Source organism: Chiloscyllium punctatum, chromosome 45, assembly GCF_047496795.1.
Source record: "Chiloscyllium punctatum isolate Juve2018m chromosome 45, sChiPun1.3, whole genome shotgun sequence".
NCBI classification, from domain to species: Eukaryota; Metazoa; Chordata; class Chondrichthyes; order Orectolobiformes; family Hemiscylliidae; genus Chiloscyllium; species Chiloscyllium punctatum.
In genome coordinates, this window is record NC_092783.1 from 25,728,450 (window position 1) to 25,741,442 (window position 12,993).

A 12,993-nucleotide genomic window follows, 5' to 3' on the forward strand; every position below is an offset into this window, starting at 1 on the left:
CTTTTAAAGATTTACGTCCCCTTTTGTGTAATTTATTATACTCCTTTGTTCAATTATAAAACATGAGAGAAATCAAAACTAGACTTTTAATGAAAATAGTTGCTGATAAATCTTCAGAAATGTGTTCTTTATTTATAAATATTATTAATTTCTGGATTATCATGAAATGAATTAGTGTATCAAACTCATTTGAATAGAGAAGCACAATGGATTAAAGGTGGGATCTGTTTATTACCCAAAAGCATGATGTCAGTTTACATATATGCCCTGTTGACTCCACACCTGCTCCAATACCATCTGTCTGCCTGTCTCTGAAATATGTCCTGTAGCAACAAGTTTTTTTATAATGATAGAGAAGTAGCAGCCACCTTATTTCTTGAATCTGGACCAAAATGATTCTGCATCTGACTGAGAAAGGTAGCTAGGAATATTGGGTTCATGGTCAACTTTAAAGGCTATATCTAGTTGGCTTCTATAATTGCTACTACTTCCTCCACCGCCGCTCCCTCACCACCCAACGCCTAGAGGAAGAAGGCCTCATCTTCCACCTCGGAACACTTCAACCCCAGGGCATCAATCATCACCAGTTTCCTCATTTTCCCTCCCCCCACCTTACCTCAGTTTCAACCTTCCAGCTCAGCAGTGTCCTCATGATCTGTCCTACCTGCCAATCTCCCTTCCCACCTATCCACCCGCCCCTCTGATCTATCACCTCCATCTCCACCCCCATTGTACTCTTTGCTACCTTTCCCCACCCTTCTCTCTGACCTATCACCTCCATCCCCTTCCCCATTCACCTATTATACTCTTTGCTACCTTCTCCCCAGCTCCCACGCCCCACTAACACCCCCCCCCCCCCCACCCCCCAATTTATCTCTCCACCGTGGAGGCTTCCTGCCTGTATTCTTGATGAAAGGCCTTTGCCCGAAACATTGATTTTCCTGCTCCTCGGATGCTGCCTGACCTGCTGTGCTTTTCCAGCACCACTCTGATCTAAACTCTGGTTTCCAGCATCTGCAGTCCTCACTGTTGCCGATTTGGACAGGTGAACAATTGCTTGGTTAAAGATGTAGGTTTTACTGATCATCTTGGAGGAGAGCAAAATAATCAGGCAAAAAGGCTTACGGGGGATATTCTGGGGCTGCCAAGAAAACATGGTTGCTCATTAGAGAATGATTAAAATCAAGGATTTGAAATCATTGCATGACATTTAGTCAGTCACTGGACATTATCCCCTATTGCTACATTTGACTACATTTATCTTAGTTTAATGTCAAAGCATCAATAGTCCATTGTTAAATATTTTGATTTTCTGTTTCATAGTGGGAAAAATACTAACTCGCAAATTAAAGAAAGAACAGAGGATTAGAAATATATAAATGCTATTTGAATACAAATGGCTCTCTGATCTTTCTGCACCACTAACTGTAATATGAGACACGACTGAGGTGCTGTTTATACAATAAAAATATCAAAAGTAAATTACTAAATGATTTTCCTAAGACTTTGGTGCAGTCTCTAATGCATAGCAAGTGGTACAAATAGTAAAATCAAATCAAGGAGCTGATACTCAGTCTTCAAATGCCTGTCTATTAAAAATTGACTGTTCAAACATGTTCAGATGATTGACCTATTTTTTAATAATTCATCTACTTAAAGATTTTAAGACTAGCTATTGGTGGAACTTCTCAATTCAATATTCATATAACTTGCATGAGGTAAGATACAAAAAGGAAGATTTCCAAGTATTTACTTTAAGAAAGAGTAATTTTTGATGCACAAACACTTATCTCACCCTTTCCTTACCAATCGCCTAGAGGACTCAGGTGTTATGAGCTCCCTTCAATATCTTTGTTTACAAAGCATGCTAATTGCAAGAGAGCAGCTTCTTTGTCTTCTATTCTACTACATTATTTTCTCCGTTTCACTGCTGAAGCCCTTGTGACCCTAGAAAAGCCCTTTAGGGTATGTTCACAACTCAAATAAATGTATTCTTATTCTCTGCGGAAGGAGTAGCATTTACTGTCCATCCCAATGATTACCCTAAGAAGGTGAAGGTAGGCCCAATTTTTGAATGGTTATTAACAGTTCAGTATTGGAACCTTAGAAGGCAGTTCTGCCATGAAGGTGACAATACCTGTCCAAGTATACAACTCCAAAGGTTGAATCCAGGAATTGAGGTTTTCATAGCTATCTAACCCACAGAGGAATGTAGACTTTCCATCAAGTCACTGGTTAGTTTTCAGGAGCAAAAGTGACATCACTTTGATCCTCAGAACTACTGAGACCAGTTGGAGTTTCTCTAGGTCTCAGCTTTTATTTTTTAGTTGCATTTTGGGCCCCTCACTTTCCTTTCTCTGTAATCTCCTCCAGCTCCCACAACCCACTGGGAACTGCATTTCTCCAATCCTGGCCTTTTGAACGTCTCCAGTTTTGTTACTGCAATGTTGGCACTCATGCTTTTAGTTGCCAAGGCTCCAAGGTCTGGAATTCCTTCCCTAGGCATGCTATCCCATTTACCCACTTTAAGACTCTTCTTAAAAACTGTTTCTTTGGCCTATGTCTCATGTCAGAATTTGCTTCATAACAATTCTGAAGAGCTATACAATGTTCTATTGTTAATTTATTGATAAAAGTCCTTTTTAAACACAAGTTATTGTTTTATGCCAATGTACTGGCCCTACTGGGGGGGGCATGTTCATTCAGCCTCCTTCTCTGTTAATTGTTTAACTGTCTAGCACAATTCACAACTGGACATAGTGGGATGGAGGAACTTAGGATCAATTAGGCAGATCTATCACATGCTTCCTCTGCCGTTTTGTATACAAGTGGTCTAGTGTTGTTGCTTCACAAGATTGACATCTTACTTTTGTGTATCCTGTGTCCTGCTCCTGCTGTGTTCTTCTGAATTTGTCACTGAATCAGGGTCGGTCCTGTAGTTTGTTATGAGGGATTGAGGTTACTTCCTGTGGTGAAATACAGCTCTTTTCCTGTTACTGAGGGCCCACAGTATTTCATAGATACTCTGATTTGGAACTATCCTATTTAGCACAATGGCAGTGCTAGATGAGTTGTAAGGAATGTGTGGCACCTTTTAGATCCAATGGCTTTGAAAATGAGTCAGTGCTGCTTATGAAATACGGAGAGCCTAACAAGTTACAGAAGATACCCTGGTCCCTCACTACACCCAAATCTATATTTAAGATTTATGAAATCATCTTGTCTCTAGACAAGGACAAGTGAGGCCAAGAGTGAGGCTGACAAAGCACAACTCTCTCTCACTATCTTCGAATTTATGCCCATCATCTTTCCATCACCTGTTATCCATTTGTCACAAGTCCTGAGGCGATGAGTTTGACACATAGCAATAGGTGTAAATTCACACAGCTTTGAAGGACCACTTTTCGATGCAAAGAAAAAATTGGAACTCAGGAGTTGTGAGTGATTGAGCCACAGACCATGGTGTTCATCTCCATTGATAGAGGAAGGGGCTAGAAAAGATGCTCTAAATATTGTTAGCTTCACTTTCCTGGAAAGCCACAACTGGTAGGGATTCCAATCAATGTGGTTGCAAGTCAAAAAAAGAAAGATGATATTGGTGTGAATGTGTACAAGCCATGATAAAGAAAACATATTTATTCCTGTGGTTCCTGGTCAATACCCCTCAATAAAATTTCCCAAAGCTCATATCTGATCATTATCACATTGTAAGCCACATTCATAATTTTTAAAGTTGACAGAATATATATGTGACTCTGTGATACCAATAGAACTAAAGGAGAAACAGCACAGTTTGTGGATGACACAAAAATAGATGGGAAAACATATTGAAAGGAGTTATAGAGTCTGTGGAAGGATATAGATAGGTTAAGTGAGTGGGCAAAAATATGGCAGATGGAATATAATGTGGGGAAATATGAGTTTATGCATTTTGACAGGAAGTATAGAGGAGCTGAATATTATTTAAATGACGAAAGATTGAATAAACCTACAGAACTGAGAGAATTGTGAATCTTTGTCCATGAATCATTAAAAGCTAGCATTCAAGTTCAGCAGCTAATAAGGAAAACAAATGGAATGTATAAAAATAGAAGGGACTTGGGTTCTGATGCTACCTTCCACAAGGGAGCCTCAGACATGTTTATCTTTTACCTCAACCAAGGATTTTGTACCATCATGGTTGACAGGGCGCAAAGCCATGTCCAACTGATTTCCTACACTTCTGTTCTCAACTCTTCCCTTCCCACAATAATAATAGGGTTCCCCTTATCCTCACTTTACATGTCACCAGTCACTGCATCTCTACAGTATTCACTGCTCACAAGGCTCCTTTACACTGGGGAGAAAAGTGCAGAATGAGTGACCACTTTGCAGGATTCTATACTCTGTAAAAATGACTCCAAGCTTCCAGTTGCCAACCATTTCAACACATGGCAATATTTCTATCATAGGCCTGCTGCAGTGTTGCAGTAAAGTTCTTCTGCTCAAATACTTTGGCCTTCGGGACTCAACATTGAGTTTAACAATTTCAGAACCTGAACACCTTCCTCCACATTCATTGCCCGCCCCACACCCCAAGATCCTGGTCATTATGAGTTGATCAGAACGCAGCTAGCCCACTTTTAATTATTCACACTTCTCATTAGCACATGTTCAGCATTTATCTTCACCACAACCTCCCCTCCAGCTTATCATCAGTAATCTTTATGTTTGTCTTCCCTTTCTTTCTCTCTCAGCACTGTTTCCATCTATTCTACTCAATCTTCCTCCTGCCCTCCCACCCCAATCATCAGCATAAAGATGACCATTTTCTATCTGTTTTCAGTTCTGTTGGTCACTGGACTCAACATTAGCTTTGTTTTTCTCTCTATGAATGCAGCCAACCCTGTTAAGCACATTTTGTTCTTGTTTCATAAAAGTAGGGAGGTTTTGCTAAAACCATACAAGGCACTAGTCAGACCACACCTGGAACACTGTAAACAGTTTTGGACCCTTATCCAAGGAAAGATATACTGGCATTGGAAAGTGTGGAGGGACTGTCTTATAATGAGAAGTTGAGTAGTTTGCACTTTTGCTCATTGGAATATAGAGGAATGAGAGGTGAACTTATTGAAACATAAAGATTCTTAGGCCTCATGACAGGATAGATGCAAAAAGGTTGTTTCCCCCATGAGAAAGAGTCCTGGATCAAAGGGTGTAATCTCAGCATAAGGGGTGTCAAACATTTAAGACAGAGACAAGAGGGAATTTTGTCTCCAAGGAGAGTATATCTGTAGAATTCTTTATCACAGAGAGTTGTCGAAGTTGGGTTATGAATTGTATTCATAAATCAATACAAGAATCGAGGTTTATGGAGAACAGGCAGGAAAGTGGAGTTGAGGATTATCTCAGTAGCCATGATCTCATTGAATGGCAGAGCAGATTCAATGGGCTGAGCGACCTACTTCTACTCCTATATCTTACAGTCTTATGGTCACAAGCAAAAGAACTTCTCTTGTCAGTAGAGAGCTGTCTCAGTACAGTATCCAGATCACTATTCTCAGTGGGACTGGTCTATTGAACAGTATCAGCTCAACAAAATTGTCACAGGTTGCACATTTATTTGGAGTCAATTTGGAAAAGAAGAATATTGTAAACCTGGGGTAGGCTTTGCTGCTGCAGTGGTCTTGTCAGTTAAGTTGAATTGCACTCCTAAGTCTGTTAATGACCGTCAGCTGGCACTTTGCCTGGTGCTATGCAGGGAGTGGTAATCAACTCTCACTAGTATGTATTCCCCTGCCATGGTCAATGCTGATGAAATCAAGGATAATATCTATGTTGACTCCCACTCAATGATTGTTACTGTTCTAAACTCAGCCTAATCATTCTTGGTAACTTCACCACAAGAGTTGGAGCAGATCCACATGTAGGGAAGGGGTGAGCCAAAAAAAAACACAGGTTTGACAATTATAACAATAATGTTGAGAGTGTGTTGCTGGAAGAGCACAGCAGGTCAGGCAGCATCACAGCATCCACCACTTCCTCTGGCAGTTCATTCCATACAAGTACCACCCTCGGAGTGAAAACATTGCCCCTCAGGTCTCTTTTATATCTTTCCCCTCTCACCCTAAACCTATGCCCTCTAGTTCTGGACTCCCCCACCACAAGGAAAAGACTTTGTCTATTTATCCAATCCATGCCCCTCATGATTTTATAAGGTCACCCCTCAGCCTCTGACACTCCAGGGAAAACGGCCCCAGCCTATTCAACCTCTCACTATAGCTCAAATCCTCCAACCCTGGCAACATCCTGATGAAGGGCTCCAGCCAAACGTCGAGTCTCCGGCTCCTCGAATGCTGCCTGACCTGCTGTGCTTCTATAGCAACACACTCTCGATTCTGATCTCCAACATCTGTAGACCTCAGTTTCTCCTAGTTATAACATTAATGGCCTTCTTATGTTGAAAATGTATGATGAGCATGAGCTCTTAATCACCAACACAGTTTTCTACCTCATGAATCACAACAAGATGTGTGTTCCATTCATTGGCACCTCATCCACATTTTAACCATTCACTCCCTTCACCAATGATGCAAATTAGCAGCACAATGTATTGTTTACAAGATGCACTGCATTAAGTCATCAAGACTCCTTAGACGGCACCTTCCAAATCTACAGCCACTACCGGTCAAGAAGGACAGTCAATGCATTGGAAACTACCACCTGCAAGTTCCACTCCAAACCGCCCACCATTCTGACCTGGAAATATGTTGCTGTTTATTCACTGTCACTGGGTCAAAATCTTAGAATTCCCTCTCTGACAGCACTGTGGGAATGATAAAGCCCAAAGACTGCAGCATAGAATCATAGAGATGTACAGCACGAAAACAGACCCTTCGGTCCAACTCGTCCATGCTGACCAGATATCCCAATCCAATCCATTCCCACCTGCCAGCACCTGGTCCGTATCCCTCCAAATCCTTCCTATTCATATACCCAAGCAGATGCCTTTTAAATGTTGCAATTGTACCAGACTCCACCACTTCCTCTGGCAGCTCATTCCATACACATACCACCCTCTGCATAAAAAAGTTGCCCCTTAGGTCTCTTTTATATCTTTCCCCTCTCACCCTAAACCTATGCCCTCTAGTTCTGGACTCGCCCACCCCAGGGAAAATACTTTGTCTATTTATCCTATCCATGCCACTCATGATTTTATAAACCTCTATAAGGTCACCCCTCAGCCTTCAACACTCCAGGGAAAACAGCCCCAGCCTTTTTAGCCTCTCCCTATAGCTCAAATCCTCCAACCCTGGCAACATTCTTGTAAATCTTTTCTGAACCCTTTCAAGTTTCACAACATCCTTCCGATAGGAAGGAGACCAGAATTGCACGCAATATTCCAACAGTGGCCTAACCCATGTCCTGTATAGCCACAACATGACTTCCCAACTCCTATACTCAGTAATCTGACGAATAAAGGAAAGCATATCAAATGCCTTCTTCACTATCCTATCTACCTGTGACTTCACTTTCAAGGAGCTATGAACCTGCACACAAAGGTCTCTTTGTTCAACACCACTCCCTAGGACCTTACCATTAAGTGTATAAGTCCTGCTAAGATTTGTTTTCCCAAAATGTAACACCTCACATTTGTCTAAATCAAACTCATTTCTCAGCGAAATTGGCCCATCTGATCAAGATCAAGATCCCATTGTAATCTGAGGTAATCTTTTTCGCTGTCTGCAGCAGTTTAAGAAGGCAGCTCACCACAATCCTCTCAAGAACAATTGGGGTTGGAAAATAAACACTGGCTTCATCAGCAACACCCCTACCCAATGAATAAATAAAAATATGTGGGTTTTTTTGGGATGATGTGAGAGAAATGTTGGAAATAAAAGAGATTTCTAAAACAAAATGAGTTATTAAGACTTTTTAGAAAGAAAAATACTTGCCCTGAGAACCTGTTTGATGTCATTGATGAGAGGCATCTTGTCTTAACCAAATATAGAAAATTAATTGTTTGTTTGGATTTTTTTGTAATTTAATTTGTTGTATTTTACTCTTTAAAGAAAGGTGAAGATGTGTTATAATGCAAGGTATAGAACATCACAAAAATCTTTTATTTCTTTCCTTTTTCATTAGTTTTTAGAAGAATTGTTGCAAATTGAAAACATATTATTTGGAAAGAAGCAGGAAATCTGTTAATTTAACAAATAATTAATGTTAGAAGAGAAGTAGGTGATGATTGTCAATATCTACAAGGTGAATAGTGGGCACCAGGAGAAAGAACTGTGGGACAGATACAGTGCAAAGAAAGTCAAGTCTTAGTTTCTGTTTGACCAGCCTGTTAGAATGTATTGACAGGAGGCAAGGGTTTTGAGTTATGAGTCACTGGTACCCATACTGGTGAAAAGAAAACTACACTGAATCTATTCAAATCAGGTTGAAATAGTACCCAGCCATAACATATAATAAGTGCTGTAGAAAAGGATTTAAATCTGATTGGAAGCTGTAGGAGGATTCATGACAAGTGATTGTCAAGAAATACTCTATAAAAATTGTGTGGCTGTAAAACAGAGTAGTCATCCTACATAAAAATATGCAGCATGGGTCAGGATGGAGAGAGTTTTACAGTGTTGGTAACTAAGGTGACATCAGAGGGAGACAAAGAAAAGGTGAAGAGGACAAAGTGAAGAGTGAATGCTCCGCTATGCTTTGCTAGCTCAACATTATTGTAATGTGCAGCTCTTCCCTGATGCTTTTCCTAGCTTAGTCAATGTTCTGCAACTACAAATGAGACAAAACAATCACACAAACAAAAGAAAAAGTAATCATTTTGTAAGAGCTCCACTGAAGATGCTTGAGGCCAGTCTGTACATCCACCAACAACAGAAATTGCTTTAGTTACTTCTGCCACTGAATGTGGTAGAGATAACATTTTAGCCTCTTTCATTTGTTTGTGTGCAAACATGGTATCTCAAAAACTAATGAATGGATTTCAATGGAATACAATCCACAGATAGGGTATGTCCCAAGAAAGAACTGATCAGTTTTTGGTGAAGTTGCAAATCCAGATCCAGATCCTTTGAGATATTAGGTGAATTAACTTTCCTTTTTGAATATTGTGGATTATTTTATTGAGATTGTTGTTTGATTATTTTAATGTTGTGGATTTTCTTAGGTGAGGTGATGGAAATTGCTTGTGAAACCGAACAGTTCTGGCAGCATCAGTCGGGAGAAATCCAAGTTAATGTTTCAAGTTAGATGACTCTTCTTCAGAACTGCATACCCACTAACCTGCTCTGAAAATTCTGCTTACATTTTAATAATTGTGACAAATTCCATCACCACACCTAAGGAAATCCACAACATTAAAATAATCAACAACAATCTCAATAAAACAATCCACAATATTCGAAAAGGAAAGTCAATTCACCTAATATCTCAAAGGATCTGGATCTGGTTCTGCAACTTTACTAAAAACTGATCAGTTCTTTCTTGGGACATACCCTATCTGTGGATTGTATTCCATTGAAATCCATTCATTAGTTTTTGAGATACCATGTTTGTACACAAACAAATGAAAGAGGCTAAAACGTTATCTCTACCACATTCAGTGGCAAAAGTAATTAAAGCCAAAGGTACTATATCTGAATGCACAAATTAGTCACAAATAAATAGAGGAATTAGTAGCTAGAGAGAAGTAAGCAAGCTTGATCTAATAGCAATTACAGAAATATAATTGCAGTGTCTAAGGTTTGCATTTGAATATTTCAGCATATTTGATTGACTCTTAGAAAAGATAGGTACAATGGAGGAAAATAAATGATTAGATTATGATACAGAGAACGTATTGTAGTGTAGAGAAAGTCAAGATGTGTAGACAATTGAATAGAGCTAGGAAACTGCAAGGAGCAGGAAACACCAGTGTGAATTGTTAGTTGGTCCATTAGCAGTAATTGTAGTGTAGGCAGAGTATAAATCAGCAAACCTGAGGTAAGTGTATCGTGAATAAAACAGTGATTTTAGGAAACATTCATCTTTATATAGACTAGCAAACCAAATTTCTAGTAATAGTAAGAAGGGTGAGTGCATACAATGTCTACAGCTAGTTTTCAAGAACGGGAAATTAAGGAATCAGCTAGAGTACAGACTATTTTGGACCTGTGACTGTCCAATGAAAGAAGGTTAATTAATAACCTTGTAACTGAAACATTTGGGATTGATTATGATAGGCTGTTATATTGAGTTTGAGATTGGGTTAATTAATGGGTTTTATATCTGAATATGGAAAACTGTGCAGGTTTAAGGGGCACTTTGGCTAAGGTAGATTTTAAAACTAATTAAAAGATATGACAGCAGATAGGCAATAATAAGCATATAAAATAGTCATTCATAGTTTGCAACTATTATACATTTCCTTATGGAAAAAAAACACCAGGGAAAAGTGATCCAGCTTGATAACAAGAAAAGTTAGGTATAACAGTAGATTAATGGAAGAGGATAATAGAATTGTCAGAAAATAGTCAAAAACCCAAAGTTTGGGAGGATTTAAAAATACGGTAAAGGATTACTATGATAATAAAAGAAAAGTAAGTAGCAAGAAACAACTATAAGTATTTTGAAGAGGGATTAACCAGGAAAACATAGACCCTCCTCTGAAGAAGTGCACAAGATTGTGTCAGGCATGGAGACAGTAGACAAAGAACAGCTGTTCCTATTATTTGATGGCATGAGGACCAGAGGCCCGGTTTTAAGATTCAGTACAAGAAATCCAGGGGGTTGTTGTGAGGAATTTTTTTTGCACAGCAAGTGGCAATGCTCCAGAACCTGCTGTCATTGAGGGTGGTGGAAATGGAGATGCTGAATGATCTCAAAAGGAAATTGGATTGACACTGGAGGGAAATAAACTTGCAGCAATGTGTGGATAGAGCGGGACAATGGGACTGACTGAATTGTTCTGCAGAGCGCGTGTTTGAACCCAAGCGATCTCACTGTGCTGCAGTGACCCCATGGCTTCACTAATTATAGGTGAAATTATAATTGTATTTAGGGACATTGAAACAAATTGAAGGGTCTAGTAAGTAAAGAGAAATTGTTCCCATCAGTTAAAGGGTTAGAACATGAGAAGTATTTTTTATGCAGTGAGCAGTTAGGATCTGGAGAAGTATTGGCAAGCATTGCTCATGGTCTGGGATGGACCCCTACACTGTCCTTGCAGGAGCACCCATTCCCTCTGGTATTTCTGCCAAGCCTTCACTCAGTCTTCACTGTTATGCAGTGTCTGCCACTTTACAAACATCCAGATCTTCAAATTTCTCTGGGACTCATCATCAACCAATAGTTAGCTAATCCTTTGACTGCCATAGTCCAGGTCAATCACAGCCTGACTCAATGACTGACCTGTTGGGTCAGTTTGACACTAATGGATATCAGGGGGCCAGCTGTCTGCTGGTTGGAGTCATACCTGGCACATAGAAAGATGGTTATGCTTGCTGGAGGTCAGTCATCTCAATTCCAGGACATCTCTGCAGGAGTTCCTCAGGGTAGTGTCCTAGGCCCAACCATTTGTTTCATCAATGACCTTCTCTCCATCATCAGGACAGAAATGGGGACATTTGCTGATGATTGTACAATATTCAGCACCATTTTCGACTCTACAGATACTGAGACCATCCATGCTCAAATACAACAAGATCTGGACAATATCCAGGCTTGGGCTAACAAGTGGCAAGTTACTTTTGCGATGCACAAATGCTAGGCAATGACCACCTCCAATAAGAGAGAATCTAACCACTGTCCTTGACATCCAATAGTGTTACCATCACTGACTTCCTCACTATCAACATCTTAGAGGTTACCATTGACCAGAAACTCAACCGTACTTGCATAAACTTGTGACAAGAGCAGGTCAGAGGCTGAGAATTCTGCAGTGTATAACATGTCTCCTAACTCTTAAAAGCCTGTCCACTGTCTACAAGGCCCCACTAAAGAGTGTGATGGAATACTCCCCACTTGCCTCAATGAGTGTATGCCAACTGCACTCAAGAAACATGACACCATCCAGGACAGAGCAACCCACTTGATTGGTGTCACATCCACAAACATCCACTCCCTCCATCACCAACACTCAGTGATAGAAGTGTGTACTATCTGCAAAAAGCATGCAGAAATTCACCAAAGATCCTCTGACAGCACCTATCAAATCACTGCCACTTGTCTCTAGAAGGACAAGGGCAGCAAGTACATGGGAACACCACCACCTGCAAGTTCCCCTCCAAGTCACTCACCATCCTGACTTGGAAATATATCACTGTTCCTTCATTGTCACTGGGTCAAAATCCTAGAATTTCCTCCCTAAAGACATTGTGAGTCAACCTACAGCAGGTGGACTATGGTAGTTCAAGAAAGCAGTTCACCACCACCTTCTCAAGGGTTATCTGGGGGCGAGCAATAAAAACGCTGGCCAGCCAGCGATACCCACATCCCATGAGTGAATAAAAAAAACCTTAATAAACATTGCTGCAGCATGGTCAAACAGACTGTTAACCCCTCAGCATGAACTCCAGCCTCTCTGCAGCCATCAGATCGCCAACCTTGGATACTTTGCAGTTTCATTATGTATTCCTGCATCAGTTTAACAAATGCCAAGCTGTACATACCCTTACCCATCCTTGAACCTTTCTGGAATTACAGGCTGTCTTCTGGATACAATTTATCCTTTCAGCCCTGCTGATCATCTTTTGTTCTTCTGTTCTTCAATGGGTACAGGCCCAACTTATATAACCTCTCCTCATAAGACAGTCCTTCCATATTTGCTATCAGCCTGGTGAACCTCCAGTGCCAGTATATCATTCCTTCAACAAAGAGAGCAAAACTGTTTAAGGTATTCCAGCTGACTTGTGCCTTGTTAGTTTTAGCGAACTCTCCCTATTTTTATACACCATTCCCTTTGAAATAAAGGCCAATATTCCATTGCCTTCCCTGTTACCTGCTGAACTTGGATACTTG